Source organism: Microcaecilia unicolor, chromosome 3, assembly GCF_901765095.1.
Source record: "Microcaecilia unicolor chromosome 3, aMicUni1.1, whole genome shotgun sequence".
Taxonomy (NCBI): Eukaryota; Metazoa; Chordata; class Amphibia; order Gymnophiona; family Siphonopidae; genus Microcaecilia; species Microcaecilia unicolor.
The window spans coordinates 533,068,648-533,095,868 of record NC_044033.1 but is presented as its reverse complement, the minus strand read 5'-3'; the positions used below and the strand labels follow the sequence as shown (position 1 = coordinate 533,095,868).

Genomic DNA, 27,221 nt, shown 5'->3' with positions numbered 1-27,221 from the left:
ATTTTTCCATTATACAGGTCTATTTTTGGACGTTATCGTAAGAACGCCCTAATTCGTACTTGGACGATCTTTCCATTTTGCCCCTCAAAGCCTCATAAAGAAATCCATGAAGGTGGAAAGTGGCTCTAAAATGAATCTAATACCAGAGATAAAGGGTCTGCCTGGCGGATTGGTCAACGATTTATGTACCTTTGGTAGTAAGTATATCGCCATGTGATAGGGTTCTTGGAGGAATTGGCATTCCTTATTTGTTGGCTTTGGAGGTGATCTCAATAATAGTCTTAATTTCCTTTTGAAATTTAGGTTTCGTATCCAATGTACAGTGTAATAACATAGACCGCAGAGTTGTGTTCAATTTTTTTAATATAATCTGCTCATTCAAGAATGACAATTTCGCCTCCCTTGTTTCCGGTTTAATCACTATATTGAGATTGGTGGCTAAAGATTTCACCGCTGTAGCCTATTTTTAGTCAAGTTGTAGAAGCAAGTTTTCTTCTTGCATTCAATTTCTTCAAGATCTTTCTGAATACATGAATTGAACGTGTGGATCAAACAATCTATGAGGTTCTGGGGTTACCCAGCTGGAGGGGCTCTTGACAACAGAGAAATCAACAGTGGATGTAATATATGCAAAAGACTGTATAATTTGTAGTTTCCTGGGAAACTTGAAAACATTTGGATACCTTGTCCCTGAGACAAATATCTGATGAACGTGAATTTCTTTGGATTCGTCACTGGAATGCTCAGGACTGCAGGAGAAATGGTAGATTCGAGAAAAGCTGCACTGGCTCCCAATCAAAGAACGGATCACCTTCAAAATATGCATCTTGGTCCACAAACTTATCTACGGCATAGTCCCAGGATACATGACAGACCTCATTGACCTACCAACCAGAAACAGAATCGGATCATCACGATGATACCTCAACCTACATTACCCAAATTGCAAAGGACTTAAATATAAAACAACTTACGCATCCAGCTTCTCTTACATAAGCGCGCAACTATGAAATGGACTCCAAAAAGCTGTGAAAACAATCCACGACCACCTAAACTTCAGGAAATCACTAAAAACCCACCTCTTCAAAAAGGCCTATCCCACTGACCCAACGTAAACCCCACACCCAGGAACACAACATATCCAGGAACACAGGATATCCAATGATCGTACGGGACAATTACAATCCTCATTCCCTTCGACCCTCATGACGCTTGACTCATAACTACCTCATTGACCACAATATAACCTTGTATTTGTTATTTATTTATTTTTGACATTTGTATCTCACATTTTCCCACCTATTTGCAGGCTCAATGTGGCTTACATAGTACTGTAAATGGCGAAAACCAGTTCCGGAGCAGAGAAATATATAGTTAAGGTAGAGGATACAAAGTAAATTTGGTTACAGGAAGGAAAGTTTGTCTTATAATAAGAATTGAAAGGTATTAGGTTAACTTTGTTCGTGAATAATTAACTTGAACAATTAGGAATATTAAAACTACAAATCAAGATACTTTAGCCAAAAGCAATTAAGGCTTAATGAATACATTTGCATAGGTACAACTTTATCAACTATGTAAGCCACATTGAGCCTGCAAATAGGTGGGAAAATGTGGGATACAAATGCAACAAATAAATAAATAAAAAATAAGGAATATAAGGATCAGCTGATCTCTCCAGCTTAATTCCTTTTACAAAGTGATCTGTGCTTTCCCTTCATTTTTATTTTTGCAAAGAGTACAAGTTGCACTAATTCAAACACTATCCCAGGCTGATCACTCATGACAGCAGCAGTTCTGGAGAGCAATGTCTAAATTATTATTTTTTAAGCAGACCGATGCCTGCGATGTTTGCCTTTCGTATCTGGGGATCCTCAGGCCTGAAAAGAGACAGCTGGTGTGGAATCCTAGCACTGACCTGGGGATTTGCACTTCAAGTGTGTCTACTCGTGATAATTAAGTGAGGTGGAGGAGACGGAGCTGCAAAATGTCACTGTTAAATGTCAGGACCTATCCAAGTACATGAGAAAACCTCTTTTTCTAAGTCCAGGGTTCACAGGAAGTCTTCAATAACTTTATCAAAACACTTCTGACCCAGCAGACAGTCATACACCAGAGAGCCCAAGGCCTGAAAACTACTTTCAGAGCTTGTAGGAAGAGAAACTGTTATTGAGTTCAATGCCCTTGTACAGACCAACCCCCAAAGCACCTTCAAACCACTACCAAATGCTGATATGGATCCTCCAGTGGGGAGAAGGACTTTTTCTTCAGTAACATAGGCAGGCTGCACACCCTCTCGCCCCTCCCCCTCGCTCTTCCCCTTAACGTACTCACAGATCAAGCATTAGACAGATTTTCTTTTTGGGAATAAATGGCTAAAGCTTTATTGAAAACACATTAAACAATCCCTAGGAAGCACCCGAGCCTTGTGCTTGACATTGCAGATGCTTCTGCCTTTCCAGCTAGAGAGCCTGCATCACCGCCCCACGCGTCGGCCAGCCATGACTCCGCCCCCAGCGTGGCCTAGCGTCCGTCTGCTTGGGACTGCACTCCACGACCAGTGCTCCACCTGCCATGTATAGCCAGCGAGGTGATTGGTCTGCCACCAGTGAGTGTTCCTGTCCCTTGCCTGAAACGGCCGATCTTCCTTTCACCTGTTGTTTCAGCACATCCCAGAATTCCCAGGCTCGGGTGCCTCCCGCTTGCTGCCAATGGAGAAACTCCCCTCGTCTCGTCAGCATCTTTTATACGGTGCAGAGGGACACCAACCGAGGCCCCTCCCCTCTGGCCTCCTCACCATTGACGGGCTGGGTCCCCCGCGACGTCATCCAGGCAAGTGGGGAAGCCGGAAGAGAAGGGGAGCTCGGCCAGGGTGCTGCTGTGTGGCATCCGCCATGTTATGTGCAGCTGCTCGGCAGGCACCTTGCTGGCCTTCTCTACACAGATTGTTTTGCTGGAAACCTTGCCCAGGAAACATTGTATACAATGAGCATCGTTTATTAATTAGGGCTGCATTTCAATTCAAATATTTTAATGGCGATTAATCACAGGGCATAGCCAGCAGTCCATGGGGGGGGGGGGGGCATATTTTCCCCCCCCCCCCCCCCCCACACACACATTAGATATCATAGCTTTGCTGGTGGGGATGCTGAAGTGATGCCAACTCTCCCCGGGCAGAGGTGTAGCCAGACCTCAAATTTTGGATAGGCCACTGGGCAAACTGGGTCTCCATAACCCCCCTCCCCCTGTGCCCTCAAAACTTTACAGTAAAGAGCTGTGCTGGTGGGGTTCCCCAAGCCTCACTGCCTCCCCTTCCTGTTCCAACTGGCGGCATTTTCCACATGCTGCTGCTGCCCCGTCCCTTTGCGCATGCTCAGGTTTCGTAAATGCGTGAAAACTGAGCGAATGCGGTAGTATAGACAGTACGATCGGCTGGAACAGGTAGGAAAGGCAGCTGTTCTTGTCGTCGTAGAACCCCTGCAGCCAATAACAAGTGTGCAAGAATTTTGGGTGGGGCTGAGCCCAAAGTGGGTGGCCCAGGCCCACCCATGCTTACTCCACTATCCCCGAGCATGCTCAGTTCATGCACGAACTGAGCATGCTTGGGAAGTGCAAGCATTGGTGGCTGGAGGCACCCTGTTGACGTCCACTCACCTAAGGTAGTATGAGGGAGAAGGGGGTGACTCAGGAGGTGGATTTCTTCGGCTGGTGGGGCTTCAGCCATTGAACAGGTACTGCAACTTTGGAGGGGGCCTTCATCCATTCTCTCCCTCTCTCTCTCTACTATGTTGTTCCACCCCTCCCCTCCCATGGTTCTATGTTGATGCCCTCCCCCGTCTGTCTGCATGGTCTGTCCAGCATAGGGTTACCATATGGCTCCAGAAAAAGGAGGACGGATTGAGCCAGCCGGGTTTTACTTCCATTGCTTTCAATGGAAGTAATTGCTTTCAATGGAAGTAATTGCCCATTGCTTTCAGTGGAAAGCAATGGAAGTAAAACCCGGCTGGCTCAATCCGTCCTCCTTTTTCTGGAGCCATATGGTAACCCTAGTCCAGCATCTCTCCCTCCCCTCCTAGACCACCAGCGGCTCTCTTGCTCCTCCCCACCCTGTTTACCTTTTTTTCAGTAAATCTTCACCTTGCAGTGGAAGCGGTATTGAGACACTGCCTTGGCCTACATCAGGCCTTTCCTTGTGACCCATCCCACCCCCTTCTGAAAACACGAAGCTGCATCAGAAGGGGGTGGGACAGGTCAGAGGGAAAGACCCAGTACAGTCTGAGGCAGCATTTCAGTACCGCTGCTGGGCAAAGATTTACTGAAAAAAAAAGTAAACTGGGAAGGGAAGGGAGGGGGGAGAAAGAGCCGCCAATGGTCTTGGAGGGGATGGAGAGATGCTGGACCGACCATGTGTGCATGCATGTGGGTGGGCAGGGGAAGGAGGGCAGATAATCATTCATCGAAATAAATATTTTAATTGCAATTAATAATGCATTAATTATCACTGCATTAATTGCGATTAACGTACAGCCCTATTATTAATATGTCAACATTCGGCATAGGTTAATGTGATTTAAACATTATTAAATAATACAGTCCCACTGGCACCTATTTAATAAGTCTCTGCTTAGTTCCATTTAAGTGGAATCCCCCATTATAACGGGAATTACTCTGGAGTGTGAGAGAACACTCCAGAGTCTCTGAGGGCAGGGTCCTGAGGTTGTGGGTGGTAAAGGATCCAGCCCAAGGGGGTGTAGTAGTAGAGGTAAATGTTTTTGATTGTTCAGTGACAGTGTGGGAGGAGTTAGGTGGTAATAAATTTTAGTGATGGGGTTTGCACGAGGTTTTGGTTGTCTCTACCCCCACCGGGACCCTTGAGAAGAGGGGGGAGTCCTGGATGAGTTCAAGAAACTAAGGAGGTTTCTACCAGTAAAGCCTTAACTGTGAAGTGGAGGATGGTCCAGGTGGGAAATAGGGAAGAGCAGTTGGTAGCCTGGAGAGGAGGTGAAGGGACAGGGAGGTCTGGTCCAGAGGAAGACCTGCTTGCTGCACGAGGGGATGGGTATGGACAGGAGGAGCTGTAGGATTTACAACTGAACTAGAGCATTTACACCATATATCTGCGTTTGGCTCTGGATTTATAGTTTGTATCTACTATCAAGTTGGATTATAAATTGAGCTGCCCAGTTGAAGTATCTTCAGTAACTCTGGACTGGAGGTGGCAGTAAGGGTTCCTGAGCAAACCTGGTGGTGACCTGGCGTGCAGCACTGCCTGATTAACTCTGGGTAAATACCAGCAATGCAAGAGTAAAACTCTTTTTGGAGCACTGGAAATCATGGGCGCTGGGGGTGGGGATTACTGCCAGGCTGCTGTGGTAGCCTGGCGGTACTTCCAGTTTAGCGAGCGGTAATCCCACGTTGGCCTTACTGTCGCTTAGTAGAAGACCGACACCCTTTGCAGTTCTTCTATTCCCATCCCCCGATGCTGCCTTTTTCACAACTTTGTCCTAGACTCTTGGATGGTTGGATGCACTTCCCACAAGAGGCTTTTGTAAGCAATGTCCTTGCTGATAGCACTACAGAGCCAGAACAAATGCTTCAGTTCACTCACAGCTCTGACAACCATATTTCGCAACCTGATACAATCAATGGTACTAAGCCACTTAGATTACTGCAATGGAATTTATGCGGGATGTAAAGAACAAACCCTAAAGAAACTTCAGACCACTCAAAACACAGCAGCTAGGCTTATATTTGATAAAACGTGATTTGAAAGCGCAAAACCCCTCTGCGAAAAACTACACTGGCTCCCAATCAAAGAACGCATCGAACTCTGGTTCACAAAATCATCTACGGAGAAGCCCAGAGTTACATGACAGACTTGATCGACTTACCAATTAGAAATACATCCTAATCAACACGATCTTATCTAAATCTGCACTACCCAAGCTGCAAAGGACTCAAATACAAATCAACTTACGCATCCAGCTTTTCTTGCATAAGCACACAACTGTGGAACGCATTACCAAAAGCCTTGAAAACGATGTACGACCACCTAAACTTCCGGAAATCACTAAAAACCAACCTGCTTAAAAAGGTATACCCTACCGATCCAATTTAAATGCCTAATCTCTGCAACACAACCAAACTAAAGCACGTAATGGACATAACACAACTCTTCCGTTCTCCGATTCCCTAATGTGGCTGTGCCACATGAACTTGATCTTACCACAACATCATCCTGTATTTGTTCACACCAGGGGCGTAGCCAGACAACAGATTTTGGGTGGGCCTAGGCAAGAAGTGAGTGGGCACCAAGTGTTCTCCCCCACCAAAAAAATATATCTCAGCTGGCAGGAAAATGCTTCTTTCCACCTTGGCAGTCTGCAGGAGGCATGCGCTGAAAACTGAGCATGCACGGGTGCTGGTATCATGGAGAGTAGCGCTTTCATTACCATCAGGGGGAAGTCTTCAGCTGGCGGAGCTTGGAATCCCCACCGGCTACTGCTAAAAGTGTGCTACTGTTGGGTGGGCCTGAGCTCTAAGTGGGTGGGCCTCGGCCCACCCAGGCCCACCTGTGGCTACACCACTGGTTCACACCGGAGCCTGCAAAGGCCTCTCCGGTACTATGTAAGCCACATTGAGCTTACAAATATTAAGTTGTCCCTTTAGAAGATCACATAACTAGTAAACAAAGACACAGTTCATGACAGAGAAAAAACCCAGTCTTGGCCATGGAAATGTGTAAGTCATCCAGGTGGCCCAGATATTCTGTACCGTCAAAGACCATTCAAGATGCTACAGCTGCAAAACATTGGTGAAGTCTATGAATAGCCTCAGAAATGTACAAATGTTATAGCACTATGGACTAGGTTGGAGAAATTGGCATAGAAAAAATAGTGCTTACCGGTACTCCATAAACCAGGCTTAAAGTTAGGCACCTCGAATATTGTGTTCAATTCTGGTCACCGCATCTCAAAAAAGATATAGTGGAATTAGAAAAGGTGCAGAGAAGGGCGACAAAGTGATAAAGGGGATGGGACAACTTCCCTATGAGGAAAGGCTAAAGCGGCTAGGGATCTATAAAATGAGTGGAGTTGAATGGGTAGATGTGAAGTGTCTGCTTACGCTTTTCAAAAATACTAGGACTAGGGGGCATGCGATGAAGCTACGAAGTAGTAAATTTAAAATGAATCGGAGAAAATTTTTCTTCACTTAACGTGTAATTAAACTCTGGAATTCGTAGCCAGAGAATATAGTAAAGGCGGTTAGCTTAGCGGAGTTTAAAAAAGGTTTGGACGGCTTCCTAAAGAAAAAGTGCATAGACCATTATTAAATGGACTTGGGGAAAATCCACTATTTCTGGGATAAGTATAAAATGTTTTGTACTTTTTTGGGATCTTGCCAGGTATTTGTGACCTGGGTTGGCCACTGTTGGAAACAGGATGCTGGGCTTGATGGACTTTTGGTCTTTCCCAGTATGGCAATACTTATGTAGGTTTATAGACTAGCGCTGAGTGCCGGGAATTGCGACCATCTACACTACTGGAACCTGGTATAAACCCTGCGTGTAAGTTTGGCGCAGATCCCCCTCATCCTATAACAATGTGCGTAAGTTGCAGGAAGGCCCCCGTCCCAGAGGAAGAGGAGAGAGAGAGGCGGGGCCTGTATTCCGGGGATACCATTTCTAATCTGAGCACCTTGAACTAAGGAAGCTTTTCTAGCTCTTTCCGCACTGGTCTTTTCTTCTTTCACTCTGGGTTGATATTGTATTTTATATAAAGATACCCCTGCTACCATGTTTTTGTACAGGCCTTCAAGTTATTTGTGTGCCTCAGTGTGGCTTAAGCCTTCATGTCCCCCCCCCCCCCCCCCCACTTGATCCATTGCTCATTCTCCATTTTCTAAGTGTTTCTTTTCATTATGCAAGGTCTCCAGTGCTACCGTCATCCCTTTAGCGAGACATTGCAGGAGGGAATGAGCAGAAAGTCTTTGGGCACAGTTTTGGGAACATCCTCTGGATCCCGCTGGATAGCATGCATTGATAAAGACGCAGAACGCTAGCGCAGATGCAAGCATGCATCTCACGTGACGTCTGCCTTCAGTTTTCTGGGTGTGATGCAGACAAGGTGTGTGCGTAGAAGTTAGCCGTGCGCAAAGTCTGGTGTTAAGACACCCGCATACAACATATTAAAATGAATGATAATGAGGGAATTAGCTATTCCATCCCAGCGCAGAGAAGTGTGCGGAAGACTTTAAGGAAATGACCATTCAAGAACTCCCCCCCCCCCACACCGATATTCAAAATGGTTTAACTGGCCACCAACAGCTTCTGGCCAGTTACATAGGGTTTAAGAACCAACCGCAATGGGAGATAATCAGTTATTTGCCGATGAATAGCCTGGTTAGCGTGACGTAGCTGGTTATATGTGGATATTCAGCACCAAACTGCCAATGTTGAGCGGTCAAAATAGGGCCACTTTAAATTGCGACCTATCTTTCACCACTAAAAATGCAACTGGTCAGCGCTGAATGTCAGCATAACCGGTTAACTTTTTAGCAGACCCAAAATACCCAGATATTCAATGCCGGATACAGCCCAGCAGTCAATATCTGGGTTTAACGTAAGCAGCGGACAGCAAACGCACTGCCCACGGCTGGCTGAATATCAGGCCCTTATTAGGTCCGAGGAGGGACAGCAGGGTTGGCTGTTCTTCTGCAGCTGTGTCTCTGAGGATTCAATGCCGTTTTCTGCTTTTTGCTACAAACCTAAATGTAGCCACAACTTTGAAACGCAGACTGGTAGATGATGGTTTTGCAGACAGGTCCAAGCCGAAAAAAATCTGTGGGCATGCGCTGGAATGTTATAATGTTATCACAAAAATTTGTGATTCTGACATTGCAGTGAATTTATTTATTTATCCCACATTATCCCACCTTGTTGCAGGCTCAATGTGGCTTACATTATACCGTAATGGCGATCGCCATTTTCGGAATGAGAAATACAAAGTAGTGTTACATTAAAGTTCATAAATGTTAAAGTAAATTATAAAGAAGAATGGATAAACATTCATTACAGGCATAAGAGATAAGGAGGTAATGCGTTAATGTTCGTTGGTGACAAATTTTATTGATGCAATCAGGTGTAGAGAATACGGTATCAGTGGCATACCAAGGGGGGGGGGGGTGCCGCGCGCCTGTCGGCTCTGCTCGTTCCGTGCTCCCTCTGCCCCAGAACAGGTTACTTCCTGTCCCGGGGCAGAGGGAGCATGGAACGAGCGAAGCCATGAGACGCGCGGCACCCCCCGAACAGGTAAAAATGCACCTGAGAAGGTGTCCTTTCACCAGGGGTGGGGGTGGGGGTCGCGCTGCACCCAGGGGGGGGGGGGTGCATCTGCGATCCGCCCTGGGTGTCAGCCACCCTAGGAACGCCACTGTATGGTATCATCTAGTTCTAATAGAGTTTTGATGTTAGGTCATTTGTGATGGCTCGATATGATATGTCTCCTCGAACAGGTTGGTCTTTAGTAACTTCCGGAAGGCTGTTAAGTCCTGCATTGTTTTTAAGGCCTTTGGTAGGGCATTCCACAGTTGCGAGCTGACGTAGGAGAAGCTAGATACATATATTGATTTATATTTAAGTCCTTTGCAACTGTATGCACAGATGTGAGCCAATACTTTTGTTTCGCTCAGTGCAGAACCTTGTGCATCTGATTACCTTACTGCATCTGCATCACGTTTGTGTTAGAAACTGTTTTTTCATCCTTCAGTTCGTGGCTGTAATGCACAGCTCTCTGCATCGGCCCTAGACATGGGGAAGAGAGGTTCAGTGAAAGGTCTCTGCTCGGGGGAACAGGAAGTACTCTCTTTATAGATATGAGCATTTCTTTTTTAAACTAGCACGCGGTTCTCTTCTCAGCCCTGGTTTTAGTTGCTTAATAACTTGGTGAGGAGGGGAAGGGACAGAAACCACACAGAAGAGACAGTCTGATCAGCAGTTTTGACCCACTGACCTCGTGACACTGAGGTTAAGCCAGAACCAGGATGCCTGAAGCCCCTTCTCACCACATCCTGGGAGGACTGGGACAGACATCAGCAAACATAGAACGTGTCTGTTTCCAAACCGGAAAACCTCTTCCTCCCTTGGAGAATCCCAGGAATGAAGTTAATAACTGCTCTGCCTTTCTGTTTTCCAGAAGGATGATGCCTTGTGTCTGCATTTAGAAATAAAAACCATGTGCAAAGTAAAACCTCAGCTTTTAATTGCTGAAATAAACTCTTTTACTGCAGATTTTCACAGCTGGGACTGGTTCCTGCCCTTCTGCCTTTACTCAGCACAGGCAGCCCTTCAGTGCATTTTGGGAAGAATAATTCCAATCATAGTTACCTGATGCTAGGATCCACCTTGTGTGCTACGGCAGCCAAAAAACAAACAGGATGCTAGGAATGATTAGGAAAGGGATGGTGAATAAGACCTAGAATATTAAAATGCCTCTGTTTCGCTCCATGGTGCGACTTCACCTTGAGTATTGCGTTCAATTCTGGTCACTATATCTGAAACAAGGTATTGGAGAATTAGAAAAGGTTCAAAGAAGAGCGACCAAAATGATAAAGGGGATGGAATTCTTTTTGTATGAGGAAAGGCTAAAGAGGTTAGGGCTCTTCAGCTTGGAAAAGAGACCGTTGGGGGGGGGGGGGGGGGGGGAAGGAAGATATGATTGAGGTCTATAAAATCCTGAGTGCTATAGAATGAGTAAAAGTGATTTGATTTTATACTCTTTCTAGGAGACACTCAATGGAAATATTTTTTTGCTCAATAAATAGTTAAGCTCTGGAACTCGTTGTCGGAAGATGTAGTAACAGCGGTTAGCATATCTGGGTTTAAAAAAGATTTGGACAAGTTCCTGGAGGAAATGTCCATAGTCTGTTATTGAGCTGGACATAGGGGAAGCCACTGCTTGCCCCAGGATTGGTAGAATGGAATGTTGCTAATATTTGAGACTCTGAATGGAACGTTGCTTGTAATTGGGTTTCTGCCAGGTTCTTGTGACCTGGATTGGCCTCTGTTGGAAAGAGGATACTGGGCTGGATGGACCATTGGTCTGACTCACTATAACTGTTCTTATGTTCTCCCGCTCTATGGTTGATGCTATCAAGAGATCTTCCACACTAAATACACCATGTTTTACAAATAAAAACATTACCTTTCATTTATCACATTCTCCACACAGGGGCACACAATATGGAGAAGACCAGCTGATGGGTCTGGGAGCACACACTCATCATGTCCCTACCCTACTGGCCTGTCATTAATGTACTCTATAAGAAGAGAACCTTCAGCTGATGGGGGGGGGGGGGGGGGGGGGGAGGAACCTTCAAGGGATAGAGAGATGAGGGCAGGGAGAGCTAGAAAAGAGCCAAAGGAAGATGAAGAGACAGGGGGAGAGGAATCCAAGGATAATGGAGATTATGGGCACGAGCCTATGGGCAGCGAGAACATAACAGGGAGCTTGGAGGAAGAGAGTAGGTGGGTAGAGGGGATAAATGCACAGGTGCATTTTGCTGTTTGGCTATGTGAGTGTGGGATTGAATGGGTGGTGAATTGTGGGTTGGGTGTGTGAGGGAATGGGGTGCATGTATGTGAATGATTGGGTTATGTTGGGGTAGGGTGTTTTTGTTTGTGCGGTGTGGTCTTGAGAAGAGAGGAAAGGGAGGGGTATATGTACATGTGTGGAAGGTTATGTGGGTGGGTGCTGTTTGGGGTGGGGTGGGGAAGATGGTGGATAGGTGCTGATTGTGATGGAGGTGATGGTGGTTGGGTGCTGTTTGGGGTGGGGTAGAGAGAAGAGAAGGTGGATGGGTGCTGTTTGAGGTAGGGTACAAAGCTGTTGGTGGATGGCTGCTGGTGGGGGTGGGAAGGTGTTGGTGGACAGGTGCTGTTTGTGATGGAAGTGATGGTGGTTGGGTGCTGTTTGGGGTGGAGAGATGCGAAGGTGGATGGTTGCTGTTTGAGGTAGGGTACGAACCTGTTGGTGGATGGCTGCTGGTGGGGGTGGGAAGGTGTTGGTGGACAGGTGCTGTTTGTGATGGAAGTGATGGTGGTTGGGTGCTGTTTGGGGTGGGGAGAAGCGAAGGTGGATGGGTGCTGTTTGAGGTAGGGTACGAAGCTGTTGGTGGATGGCTGCTGGTGGGGGTGGGAAGGTGTTGGTGGACAGGTGCTGTTTGTGATGGAAGTGATGGTGGTTGGGTGCTGTTTGGGGTGGGGAGAAGCGAAGGTGGATGGGTGCTGTTTGAGGTAGGGTACGAAGCTGTTGGTGGATGGCTGCTGGTGGGGGTGGGAAGGTGTTGGTGGACAGGTGCTGTTTGTGATGGAAGTGATGGTGGTTGGGTGCTGTTTGGGGTGGGGAGAAGCGAAGGTGGATGGGTGCTGTTTGAGGTAGGGTACGAAGCTGTTGGTGGATGGCTGCTGGTTGGGGTGGGAAGGTGTTGGTGGACAGGTGCTGTTTGGCGTGGGGATAAGGGAAGTGATAGTGGGTGTGTGCCGTCTGAGGTAGGATAAGGTGTTGGTGGATGGGTGTTGAACTTTTTAATACTCCTCTCTACCCTCATTTCCCTTCCCTTTATAATAATTTTCCCTCCCTCACTCATTCCCTCTCCCTCTTGCAGTCATTTCCTCCTGCCACAGACAAGTTTCCTCTCACCTTCTTGTTAGCAGCCAGCTACCACTCACTTCTTATATACAGAAGGATCATCCCTAGTTGTGGTTGTTGTGAGACCAATGCCAGGGGTCATAGGTGTCCTTTTGAACCCCAGTGGCTAACTAGGCAGACACGAAGGGGGTTCACTTGTGCTCTGTTCATTAGATTACTGGGAAACTCTCCAGGTTAGTCCCAGGGCTGGGGGGGGGGGGGGGGGGGGAAGGAGGATTATAGTGATTTGGAGGGGTTCAGCTCAAGGACAGGGGCCTTGGAGGACTTGATTGTTGGGTCTGTTGTGTGTGTGTGTTTGCTGATTGCAGGGGTGGGACTGGGATTGTGGGCAATTCTGGCCTGGAGGACACTGATATAATTTGGGTAATCAGCACCTATGTTTCTCTGCAGATGAGCAGCCTGACAGCTGAAATGCGTACCTATGATTCAGCGAGAGCAGCTCTGATAGCCGTGGAGCAGGTGTAAGTACTTGTACCTAAATGATGGGGATAAGTGCGTTATGCGTGTGAGTCTACCTGTGCTCCAGCCAGTTTTATGCCTACTGCAATTCTGCTCATGTTCACAGAATGGTGCTTGGGTGGTTTTCTGGTATTTACCTGGGTCTGCGTGTGAATATTTTGCAATTCTATGCATTAAACAGAAGCAAAAGCACGCGCTGACCTCCAGAAACAGGACAATGAAGAGTTCTCTTTTGGAAAGACCCAACATGGGCCGTGTTTCGGCAATCGAGCGCCTGCATCAGCGGTCACTGAAATTGCCGAACTCTTGAATAATAAAGCTAAAACATCTTCTGTAAATTCAGTTGAATGACACGTAATGTCTTCCGTTTTCAACTGTTTTGGCGAGTTTTCACCGATGGCGGTATCGGTTCAGCAGATGACATTACGAGTCATTCAACGGAGATGTTTCCTTCATCCCCAGGTTCTCTGCAATATTCTGCAGCACTGCCTGGACGCCGCTGACTGTTCCCTCTGACCTGGGCAGGGCTTGTGCAGAGCCGGATCTTACCCTGGTTAGCGGAGATATTCAGTCCACCAACTGGTTAATTATCCAAATGAAGCAAAATGGCTGTCCTAACTTTATCCAAATACCGGTGAATATAGCTGGTAACCGCACAGCTCCAGCAGTCAGCAATGAATACAGAGAGTCAGTACTGGCTGGTATCGGCCTAGCAGTATTGAAGATCTAGATTATATTTATTAGCAGTGTTTTATAAACCTGCTGACTCCTATGGAAGGTACATTCTTAACTCTGTGCATAGGGAGGGGACTGGTGAAGGGGGGTGGATTGTATCCTATGGTATTATATGTCTTCAGCATTCACAAATTATACAAATACATCTCATAACATTTTATTGGTTCACATACGTGTAGCTCCACTCATGAAAGAAGATCTTTGGCTGCCAGTATCTTCAAGGATTGCTTATGAAATAGACTTTATTGACATTTAAAATCAACCAAACAGAGCTGGTGGGGGGAGGCGGGGCTAGTGGTTGGGAGGCGGGGCTACTGCAGGGCAGACTTCTACGGTCTGTGCCCTGAAAATGGCAGATACAAATGAAAGTCAGGAATACACATAAAGTAGCACATATGAGTTTATCTTGTTAGGCAGACTGGATGGACCGTTCAGGTCTTTCTCTGCCGTCATTTACTATGTTATTATGTTACTCTTTGGGGTTCTGCATGGAATGTTGCTACTAATTGGGATTCCGGAATCTTGTAACTCTTTAGGATTCCAGAATCTTCAGAACTTTTAGAACAAGAGACTTCTATGGTCCGTGCCCTGAGAAAGGCAAGGACAAATCAAACTGTGGTATAAAGTATCACATACCATGTAAAATGAGTTTATCTTGTTGGGCAGACTGGATGGACCATACAGGTCTTTATCTGCCGTCATTTACTATGTTACTCTTTGGGGTTCTACATGGAATGTTGCTACTAATTGGGATTCTGGAATCTTTTAACTCTTTAGGATTCCAGAATCTTCAGAACTTTTAGTACAAGAACAGTGCTGGGCAGACTTCTACGGTCTGTGCCCTAAGAATGACAAGGACAAATCAAACTGTGGTATAAAGTATCACATACCATGTAAGATGAGTTTATCTTGTTGGGCAGACTGGATGGACCATACAGGTCTTTATCTGCCGTCATTTACTATGTTACTCTTTGGGGTTCTACATGGAATGTTGCTACTAATTGAGATTCCAGAATCTTGTAACTCTTTAGGATTCCAGAATCTTCAGAACTTTTAGTACAAGAACAGTGCTGGGCAGACGTCTCCGGTTTGTGCCAGAGCCGGTGATGGGAGGCAGGGCTGGTGGTTGGGAGGTGGGGATAATGGTGGGCAGACTTCTATGGTCTGTGCCCTGAAAATGGCAGATACAAATCAAGGTCAGGTATACACATAAAGCAGCACATATGAGTTTATCTTGTTGGGCAGACTGGATGGACCGTACAGGTCTTTCTCTGCCGTCATCTGCTATGTTACTTTTAGCTTATATTATTAATATCTTATTCTCCAGCTAGAGTATCGAGATCGTCTCCTAAACTGTTTACAGTATGTTTTAGATCAGATTAGGCAAACTTTAATGTAGCTGCATATCTACAATCTGAAATTCACTACCTGACTATATACAAGAGACTTCTTGAACTAAATTTAAACAGAGCGAAATATTCCTTTTTCAGAAAGCATCCGAACAGATCATGGCAATTTTGGTTGGAGTAACACTATTTTCACTGTTCTAATCTGTCTTGATTCTCGTTTTAAATAAGAACAATGCAATTTCTGTTTTGAATATCTTATTTTAATTTGTGACTGTATTGAATTTATTTTGTAAACCACTCAGATGTATTGGACGGGTGGTATTTCAAACAGAAATAAACCGTGAGCTGTATTTAAAGATGTTGACCAAGCAGACGTTTCCAGAATCTTCTTTAGAACAAGCTGCTTGGAGAGTGATCTAAGCTGCCTCTTTTCCTTTCATTTGAAGATGCTTTTAAAGTTTCAGTCTGCCCAGTTTCAGGGGCAGAAGGTTTTTCATATTTTCTGACGTCTCTCCAGATTTGTATTAGGTGAGAATTTCTTGCTCTTTGCCCCAGAGCCCCTGGCCCTTGGCTCCTCAGATGAGTTTCTTTCTTAAGTGTCCAGGAAATGTCGAGTGAAACATCACAATATAACTGTTTCTTTATTCCCAACTAGATCAGTGGCTGTGGGAGAGTTTTGTAACGTGGGATTTTCTTTGATTTCTTCAATACTGTCATTATTTTGCTATTCTCTTGTATTAGCAAATCTTTTTCTCAGTGGGAGATTTTTTAAATGAAAGTATGAGTGAAAAGTCTGTTTTTGGAAAGAGGAAGGAGGTAGGGAAACCCCTCAGCTTTTCAGTGCTCAACCCAGGGGAAGTCCGGCTGGGAATTCACTGTTCTTCCCCTGTGGTATATCAGTAACTCAGCTCAGAGTACACGCTGGTAACTTTCTCTCAGTAATTGCGAAAGTGGCGTCGAAAGCCTCGTCAGAAGGGTATTTCACCATGTCTTAGTGCAATATTTAACCCTAGAACTGCGGAATTACCATAAAACCTGAGGCCCAGCAGTGTAGTGATTTCTAACTCGCCCTTTCATCTCTACGATGTGGAGAATAGAGTACAGCTTCCATCATACAATGATGACAGTAAAATTCAATTAAAAGACTATACACAGCCCATGGTATATTTATATAGTGCTACAAGATGGATGCAGCTCTATAATTTCCTGCTTAATGGAGCTTACGATCTATTTATTTATTGGGATTTATTAACCGCCTTTATGAAGAGACAAAACACACAGACACCTGAAAGAATTTACACTGATATAAACCAATTTACCCTCTTCAGTTCACTGCTTTGACAGGAAGTGCAGGAGGTCCTCTGTGTCGACTGGGAGGAAAAATATACAATCCAATAAAAAATAGAATCCCCACGTGATATATTAACAAATCACAATACAATTTCTACTATATATCAGCAAAATAGCTAATATAGCTAAATGATTAGACAATGCTCAGAACTAAGTGCAAGAGCTACAGCTGAGCTGTTGACACTTTTACCCGCATCATAGCACTGCATGCCCTCCCTACCTACCACTATTAATAATGATTGAAATCAATGTTCTAAAAAAGTTCAATAAGCTGGTACTTAGCTGGGGGGTACTAGGTGCTGTCCGAGTAGAATATGCTACAGCTGTAGCATCTGCTCACTCCATAAAGAGATATATCCTCTTTTTAAATATTTTTCTTCTGCTTAGGTGAAAGTGCAAAGTGCTTTAAAATGCTGATGAAATGTTCACGTTGCCTCTTCAACGTTCTCTACATGTGCTCACATGTTTCGCCTGGCGGCGTCTTCAGGAGAACAGAATCGTGTGGAACCACAGTCAGCAACCTAACTCAGATCAGCTTATTGAACTTTTTTAGAACATTGATTTCAATCATTATTAATAGTGGTAGGTAGGGAGGGTATGCAGTGCTATGATGCGGGTAAAAGTGTCAACAGCTCAGCTGTAGCTCAGCTCTTGCACTTAGTTCTGAGCACAGTCTAATCATTTAGCTAAATTAGCTATTTTGCTGATATATAGTAGAAATGGTATTGTGATTTGTTAATATATCACGTGGGGTTTCTATTTTTTATTGAATAGCATATTTTTGGAGAAACCTTCATCACATAAGTCCCCGGATTACTTGAATTAGGAAAAATATACAGCCAGATTGCATTTGCAAAACTTCACATGCACTTTTCCAGCACAATTTCACGCACAGAAAACACAGGTACACACTTCCACTTGCAGAAATGGTGCACAGTCGTTCTCCCAATACGGACAATTGGAAAAATTCTCCCTAAAGATATAGTTAAATCAAGACGGCCTCGAACATGGAGAACCAGGAGTTTAGAAGGTGGGTCGAAGCAGGGCTTGGAGTTTGCCAGAGATGGAGCAGCACCGACTGGGGAAGGGCATAAAACGGGAAGGTGGAAAGTGCGGAGTGAAGATGTGAAGGGAGAGATTTGGGGTAAGCAGAAGATAGGGTAGTTACTGTAAGTAGTAAATAGTTCAGTATTTTCTATAGCCTTACTTTTCTTCGTCTTTGCAGGCGATAGACTGAGGTAACAAAGTTTTCCTGACAAATGAAGGTCATGATAGAGGGGGAGATAGGAAAGGGGAGATACTGAGGAGCTGCAGGGTTGAGGTATCAGTCTGTGAGTAAGAGGTTTAAACTTTATGGGGGAGACAATGTTCAGAAGATCTGTGGAGAAAGATAACTTCTGCAGCTGCATTTTGAATAGACATAGTGGAGAACCTTTGAGAAGTAGTTGCAGTAGTAAGTGGGAGAAGATGAAAGAGAAGAAGAAGGTATTGGTAGTGTGTTCAGAAAGGAAGGGGCTGACTTTGGTCGTATTTGGGCAGCAATAACACGAGGGAACAATACAGTTTATGAGGTGAAGAACCTTTGTGCATGAAACAGGAGCTGGTCTTGGGTGTGATCGTATGTGATGATCTTAAGGTGCCCAAAAAGGTAGAAACGGTGACGATGAAAGCTAGACGGATGCTTGGGTGCATAGGAAGAGGAATGGCCAGTAGGGAAAAGGAGGTGATGATGCCCCTGTATAAGACTCTGGTGAGACCTCATTTGGATATTGGCAGAGTTTAAAAAGGGGTTAGACGATTTCCTCAAGGACAAGTCCATAAACCGCTACTAAATGGACTTGGGAAAAATCCACAATCCCAGGAATAACATGTATAGAATGTTTGTACGTTGGGAAGCTTGCCAGGTGCCCTTGGCCTGGATTGGCCGCTGTCGTGGAGCCTTGGTCTTTTCCCAGTGTGGCATTACTTATGTAGTTATGTACATTTTTACTTTACTTTAATTTATTGGCTTTATACCCCACATATGTCTGAGTTGGGAACTCAGTTCTATGTGGCTTAGATTAAGCTTAGTCAGAATTACAATAGAGTCAGATGTAGAAATCAGACGTCCCAGTTGCAGGTCAGGGGTGCATGAAAGGGGGAAGATTGCATGAGTTAGGTTGCATCGATCATCAGGAATGAGTTTTTTGTGGAAAATTTCATAGGTGGCAACGTGTTTCAGCACCTGGTGATGTTATATGGGACGTTTGCAGTGTGGGCTGCCACTCCCTTTACAGCTGGGTTGGTGTATGATGTAATCTCTCATAAGGTGCACTCATGTTTTTTTGAGTGCGCTAACATTGTAGGTGTGCTGAACGTTAGAGATGCCTATGCATTCCTATGGGCGTCTCTAATGTTTAGCGCACCCACAATTTTAACGCGTGCTAAAAATGTGAGTGTGCTTTAGTAAAATACGCTCTCAGTTTTTCCTTTAGGGTAGGTTCTGGTGGTTTGACTAGTGACATCATGTAAGTTGGTGGGGTGCTGCCGTATGCGATCTGATACACAAAGGCGCAAATTTTGACGATCACTCTTGCTCTTATTGGTAGCCAGTGTCGGTATTGCAGCAGTGGTGTAGCGTGATCATATTTCGATGCACCGCAGATCAGGCGTGTTGTGGTATTTTGTGCTGTTTGTAGTTTTTTGAGTATGTATTCCCTACATCTAGCATAGACTGCATTGCAGTAATCTACCTGGGACAAGACAAGGCTTTGGGCTAGAATTCGGAAGACAGTTTTTGAAAAATATGCTCTTATTCTTCGTAGTTTCCAGAGAGGTCTGAATACTTTTGATGTCAAAGCAGACACTTGTGGTTCTTGTGTCAAGTGTTGGTTAATCAGTATTCCTAGTACTTTAACATTTGTTTCTAGTGTGTATTCCAGATTGGGCCTATTTGAAGTTTGTTAGTTGTTATCGGTTTGGAAGGGTTGAATGTCAGCACAAACTTTGTATTTCCTCTATTGAGTTTCAGTTTGAAGGTTGTGGCCCAGGTTTCCATCAGTCAAATGCACGTTCAATTTCTCTTTTTTGCGATCATGATGTTGTCTGAAAAGGGGATGCATATGGTTACATCGTCAGCGTAGATGTATGTTTTAAAGCCATTTGCTTCTGGTTTGTGGCCCAGGGCTGCCATCAGAATGTTGAAAAGTGATGGCAAAATGGGGGAGCCCTGGGGCAACTCCACATTCTGGGATGCATTCCACGGATAGGGATCCTAGATTTGCAGACTGCGCCATCAAAAAGATATAAGAATAGCCATACTGGGGCCGACCAATGGTCTATCTACCCCAGTATCCTGCTTCCAGTCCAGAGGGTGGCTAATAAATGTTCAGTGGTCTTTATTGTAAAGTGAATGGGGAGAGACATAAAGATCTAAATAACTTTGCGGCAGAGGAGGCCAGTCTCTTTCAACTGAAAGGAAGCTCTGGAATGAGGAGGCATAGGATGAAGGAGAAAAGGGACAGACTCAGGAGTAATCTGAATACATTCAGGTACACAATCCTTTAGCCGAAATCCTTGGGACTAGGCACATTTTGGACTTCAGATTTCGGAATGGTTATGTTAAGACATAAAAAAATACACTATAAAATTATCAGTATACTTTTTTTATTTCAAAACAGTGGAGTAGCCAAGGGTGGGCCCTGGTAGGCCCAGTCCCATCCATTTTGGGCTCAGGCCCACCCAGTGGTAGCACACCTATGATGGCAAGGATCCCCAAGCCCCACCAGCCGAAACCTCCCAACAACTGTTCCTCCTGCATACCTTGTAAATAGCAGATCTTCACCTGCAGTGAGTAGCGACTGATACATACTGCTCAAACCAGCCCCACAGCCTTCCCTCTGATATACTTCCACCTATGCAGAAACAGGAAGTTGCATCAGAGGGAAGGCTGTGGGGTCATCTTGAGCAGTGTGTATTAGTTGCTGCTCGCTGCTGGTGAAAAGCTGCTATTTAAAAGGTATGCAGGGGATGGGGGGATGTTTGAGAGACCATATGGCATGCAGGCAAGTGAGGGAGAGACCACTTGTGGGACAAGGCGGAGTTCTGCCCACCCATCTTGGGCCCAGGCCCACCCAAAATTGGGTGTCTGGCTACGCCCCTGTTTCAAAATAAAACATTCAGTAAAACTTCAAACACAAATATATTCAAAACAATGCTAAACGAGGATCATCTCAGGCCAGTTGGCCATATGTTGAAGGAACTGGAGTAATATTCTCAAACATAAACAGACTCCAGTGTCATCTCTCTAATTAACCAAGGTTTCATCTAAGCAGTCTGTTTTTAATCAAGTAAACCGCCATAATCTCACGCTCATTGACAAATGCACGTTGCTCCACGCCCGCAATTAACTGGTCCCACATTTTCACTGTATGGTCAATAGAGATTTTTTCTCTATTGTTTGCAATGTCATCCTCATGCTTTTCTTTATTTAACAAAAGAGAGGGAACGAAGTACAAACTAAAGTCCAAACAAAAAAACAGCACCACGAGCCTTGAAAAATGGAACACAGTTCTTTAATGAATGAACCTTGACAAAAAGACCCGACACGGGCCGTGTTTCTGTGACTAGCACCTGCGTCAGGGGTCACAGTGATGACGTGGAAAACTCGGGGAATAACTCGAATATATTCCTCTACAATATATTATTCCTTACCCCACGTCTGATATAGTAAAAGCTACAAAGCAACAAGGCACTTTCACTTTCATTGATATCAGCTTCCTCTAACTTATTAACACTTTTGGCTGATAGACTTCTGGCATGAGCAATGAGGTTTGATATCATCAGCTTCTCATCACTGACTTGGAAACTTCCAAAGTCTTAATCTGTAGGTTCTTGTCTATCAAACATCGTTGATGGTCAAAGTTTGTTGACTTAATTACATCTTTCCAAGCATTATCAAGTGCATAAATGTCATCCTTAAGACAAAACTTTGGAGGACATCTTGGATTCTTATGTCTCTGTTGACTGCATCAAGCATGCAATTCAGAAAGAAGTCTTTATCCTTGGTCTTCTTGGAACATAAAATTCCTTGGTCACAAGACGTCACATTGGGGGATAAGTAAATGGCAAAAAGAACAAGTTCTTGAGGGGAATGTACGGAGCAGTTGTCTAGAACCAATAAAACACTACAGTTTTCTTCTAGGGACATAGTGCCAGTAGAAAGCTGTTTCGTCAGCATTGTGTTGTTGTTCAGGATTAAGGTTTTCATCCGATATCATCTTGGCAAATTCATCAATATAACTTTTAGCTGTCTCATAATCAGCAGAAGCTTTTTCGCTACAGATTTTGAGATACTTTACACCACGATGCTTCTTAAATTTCTGTAGCCAACCTTCTGAAAATTCACACTCACCTTCAGTTCTTCATGGTATTTTCTAACTTGCTTCATGACCATCAAACCAGTCAATGAAATACGTTCACTTCTACGTTGTTGAACCCACTCCATTAGCACATGGTCTAGATCATCATTTTTTTGTCCTGTGCAATGTTTTCTATTTTTCGTGAATTTCTGGTCATCACTGTCACTGGCAAACTTCAACAACTTATCTTTCTGTTTCTTTAAGTCATACATGATTGTAGCTCCCACACCGCAATCTTTGGTGAGACGCTGCACAGACACACCATGATCAAGCTTCTGTGCTATTGATAGTGACAGACACTTCCTTTTCTGCTTCTCACTGCTACCCCAAGGGAATCTGTGGCTCTTTTTCACATTTTGACAGTCCTCAACAGGCTGCAGAGGGCCCATCTGACTTGTAGAAGTGCTGAGAAAAGGAGAGATGCAACGCACCTGCGTGGTTAGAATGTTGGGGGACTTTCAGCACCAAATCTTTCGGTTTTTGGAATTTTGGATAAAGGATTTTGTACATGTACGTCTTCACGGAAAAGGTGGTGAATTCATGGAATGGTGCTCCAGGTGGAGATAAAGATTGTATCTGAAATCAGGAAAGCTTGAGACAAGTACATAGGATCTCTAAGGGAGAGGAAAGGATAGTGGATAGGGTAGGTGGGTAGTGTGGTCTTTATCTATCATCATCTTCTATGTTCTAGTTTCTTTTACAACCCCAGCAGTAAAACCATCAGACTTCCAGGACACACAGAGCAACCAGTGCACTGGCTTTTATCAGATTTCCAAGGACCCTGGGGGTAATCTGTAAAGAGAGTCTGTTCAGAGTTGGGGGGGGGGGGGGGGGGGGCTGGTTGTTTTTAGACAGCTGCCTCAGTATTTTATTAATGGCTGTATGGATGTTCCAAGACTTGGTGGTAAGAAATAGAACAGCATGTATAATGCAGAGGGCTACAGAGGGAGTACTAAGTACTCAAATTCAAACATGGGTGGGATAAACATAAAGGAATCCTGTTCAGAAGGAATGGATCCTAAGGAGCTTAACCGAGATTGGGTGGCAGAGCCGGTGGTGGGAGGCGGGGATGGTGCTGGGCAGAGCCGGTGGCGGGAGGCGGGACTGGTGGTTGGGAGGCGGGGATAGTGCTGGGCAGACTTATAGGGTCTGTGCCAGAGCCGGTGGTGGGAGGAGGGGCTGGTGGTTGGGAGGCGGGGATAGTGCTGGGTAGACTTATATGGTCTGTGCCAGAACCGGTGGTGGGAGGCGGGGCTGGTGGTTGGGAGGCGGGGATAGTGCTGGGCAGACTTATATGGTCTGTGCCAGAACCGGTGGTGGGAGGCGGGGCTGGTGCTGGGCAGAGCCGGTGGCGGGAGGCGGGACTGGTGGTTGGGAGGCGGGGATAGTGCTGGGCAGACTTATACGGTCTGTGCCAGAGCCGGTGGTGGGAGGCAGGGATAGTGCTGGGCAGACTTATACGGTCTGTGCCAGAGCCGGTGGTGGGAAGCGGGACTGGTGGTTGGGAGGCAGGGATAGTGCTGGGCAGACTTATACGGTCTGTGCCAGAGCCGGTGGTGGGAGGAGGGGCTGGTGGTTGGGAGGCGGGGATAGTGCTGGGCAGACTCATACGGTCTGTGCCAGAGCCGGTGGTGGGAGGAGGGGCTGGTGGTTGGGAGGTGGGGATAGTGCTGGGCAGACTTATACGGTCTGTGCCAGAGCCGGTGGTGGGAGGCGGGACTGGTGGTTGGGAGGCGGGGATAGCGCTGGGCAGACTTATACAGTCTGTGCCAGAGCCGGTGGTGGGAGGCGGGGCTGGTGGTTGGGAGGCGGTGATAGTGCTGGGCAGACTTACACGGTCTGTGCCCTGAAAAAGACAGGTACAAATCAAGGTAAGGTATACACAAAAAATGGCACATGTGAGTTTATCTTGTTGGGCAGACTGCATGGACCGTGCAGGTCTTTTTCTGCCGTCATCTACTATGTTACTATGTTAAGTATCAAAGAGGAGGGATGATGTAGTCTGGGATGACAGGGAGGTGGGGGTGGCCAGCATTTATGATAGCATCTGGGTATGCTTGAATCAGATAGAGGGAGACCAGTATCAGGAACAAGAGAGAGAGGTTCAAACTGTTTTACCATTCAGGAAAATGTTAAAGTCCCATTTTTTCAAGCAAGTTTATCCTAATGGACCAACTTAATTCTACCAGCCCACCTACAATACTCCTGCTCTGACGATGACACTGACTCTGACACCAATTATTTATTGCATTTGTACCCCACATTATCCCACCTTTTTGCAGGCTCAAAGTGGCTTACAGGGTGTTAATATGGTATAGTCATTACATTTACAATTATACCTCTCACCTTATTTTCAAATCCCCTTATACTCAATCTCCAATCTTTTCCTCTCCATCCTTTTTACCATATCCCTCCCACTCTCCTTCCATTTTACCTTTCCTATCCTTGTCTGCCTTCCCTATTCCAATTCATATATTCTCGGGCATTGTTGCCACTGGGTTTATCACAGTTTATAATATTCCTCTTACATGTTCTTTGTAATGCTTTTTCTTTTACTATGTAAGCCGCATTGTGAGCCTGCTGTATGTGGGAAAGCACAGGGTACAAATGTAATAAAAATAAATAAATAAACTGGTAATCAAATAGGCCATTGAAGAGTTGGGTTGGTTCTAGCAGGCCCTGGTTCCTTAGAAACAGACCTGTACATTTTCCCACCTATTTGTAGGCTCAATGTGGTTTACATAGTACCAGAGAGGCCTTTGCAGGCTCCGTTGTGAACAAATACAGGGTGATGTTGTGGTAAGATCAGGCACATTAGGGAATCGGAGAACGGAAGAGTTGTGTTATGTCCATTACATGCTTTAGTTTGGTTGTGTTGCAGAGATCAGGCATTTAAGTTGGATCGGTAGGGTATGCCTTTTTATTTTTGTTACATTTGTACCCCGTGCTTTCCCACTCATGGCAGGCTCAATGTGGCTTACATGGGGCAATGGAGGGTTAAGTGACTTGCCCAGAGTCACAAGGAGCTTGCCCAGAGTCACAAGGAGCTGCCTGTGCCTGAAGTGGGAATCGAACTCAGTTCCTCAGGACCAAAGTCCACCACACTAACCACTAGGCCACTCCTCCACACAAGAGGTTGGTTTTTAGTGTTTTCCGGAAGTTTAGGTGGTGGCCCTTGCAGGATGGTGGTTTTGGTCATGTCACAACTCACTCTGTCATGTAATCAGCCAAAAGTACTTATTAAACTGAAATCACCAGTGGAGCAAAATAAATTTGAAAGGGAAAAAGGCTCAGTATCCTCACCTCCACCTGTTTGCAAGGACGTTTAGGGTGAAAAGGGCTTAACAAGGGGTTACACTTTTATCACAGGCATAAAAAACCCTTTAAAAAAATTGTTAAAACTACGCTGAATCCACAATTAAAACATGACAAAATAAGAAGAAAGTAAAAAAACTTAAAGGGCCCTGTTTTTTAAGCCGTGCTGTAGGCACGCTAATGCTTTTAATGCACGCTAAAAATTAGCGTGCGCTAACACTAGAGACACCCATAGGAATATATGGGCATCTCTAGCATTAGCGTGCGTTAAAAACGCTAGTGCAACTTAGTAAACAGGTCCCTTAGCTTTCAAAAGCAAACTTCCACTTCTATAATCATAAGAACATAAGAACATACTGGGACAGATGAAAGGTCCTTCAAGCCCAGCATCCTGTTTCCAACAGTGGCCAATCCAGATCACAAGTACCTGGCAAGATCCCAAAACAGTAAATACATTTTATGCTGATTCTCCTAGAAATAAGCAGTAGATTTTCCCAAGTCCATCTTAATAGTGGCTTATGGACTTTTCTTTTAGGAAGATATCCAAAACTTGTTTAAACCCCGCTAAGCTAACAGCTTTTACCACATTCTCTGGCAACGAATTCCAGAGTTTAATTATAAATTGAGTGAAGAAATATTTTCTCCGATTTGTTTTAAATTTACTACTTTTCAGCTTCATTGTGTGTCCACTAGTCCTAGTATTTTTGGAAAGAGTAAACAATTGGCTAGGACTGTTCAGCTTGGAGAAAAGATGGTGATAGACATGTGGAGTGGAATGGGTAGACGTGAATTGGTTGTTTACTGTTTCAATTAATACTAGGACTAGGGGGCACGTGATGAAGCTAAAAAGTAGTACATTTAAAATGAATTGGAGAAAATATTTCTTCACTCATGTGTAATTAAACTCTGCAATTCGTTGCCAGAGAATATAGTAAAAGCAATTAGCTTAGCGGGGTTTTAAAAAGGTTTGGATGGCATCCTAATAAAGAAATCCATAGATCATTATTAAAACGGACTTGGGGAAAATCGAATGCTTATTTCTGGGATAAGCAGCAAAAAATGTTTTGTACTTTTTTGGGATCTTGCCAGGTATTGGCCTGGATTGGCCACTGCTGGAAACATGATACTGGGCTTGATGCATCCTCGGTCTGTCCCAGTATGGCAATACTTATGTACTTAAATGCCCCTCTATAAGTCGTTGGTGTGGCCCCACCTGGAGTATTGTGTTCAGTTTTGGAGGCCATATCTTGCTAAGGATGTAAAAAGAATTGAAGCGGTGCAAAGAAAAGCTACGAGGATGGTAAGGGATTTGCGTTACAAGACGTATTAGGAGAGACTTGCCGACCTGAACATGTATACTCTGGAGGAAAGGAGAAACAGGGGTGATATGATACAGACGTTCAAATATTTGAAAGGTATTAATCTGCAAACGAACCTTTTTCGGAGATGGGAAGGCGGTAGAACGAGAGGACATGAAATGAGATTGAAGAGGGGCAGACTCAAGAAAAATGTCAGGAAGTATTTTTTTCACGGAGAGAGTGGTGGATGCTTGGAATGCACTCCCGAGGGAGGTGGTGGAGATGAAAACGGTAATGGAATTCAAACATGCCTGGGATAAACATAAAGGAATCCTGTTCAGAAGGAATGGATCCTTGGAAGCTTAGCTGAGATTGGGTGGCAGAGCCGGTGGGGGGAGGCAGGGCTAGTGGTTGGGAGGCGGGGCTAGAGCGGGGCAGACGGACTGTGCCCTGAAAACGGCAGATACAAATCAAGGTCAGGTATACATATAAAGTAGCACATATGAGTTTATCTTGTTGGGCAAACTGTCACTGGATGGACCATGAAGGTCTTTCTCTGCCATCATCTACTATGTTACTATGTTAAATGGATGTGCGTAGTTGATATCC

At 44.9% G+C, this 27,221-nt stretch overlaps 1 long non-coding RNA gene across 1 annotated transcript in view; it reads right to left on the bottom strand.

Annotated features, from left to right (window-relative positions):
- LOC115465272 overlaps positions 1–27,221 on the bottom strand; it is a 46,369-nt gene that overhangs the window by 18,047 nt on the left and 1,101 nt on the right. The window lies entirely within an intron of this gene.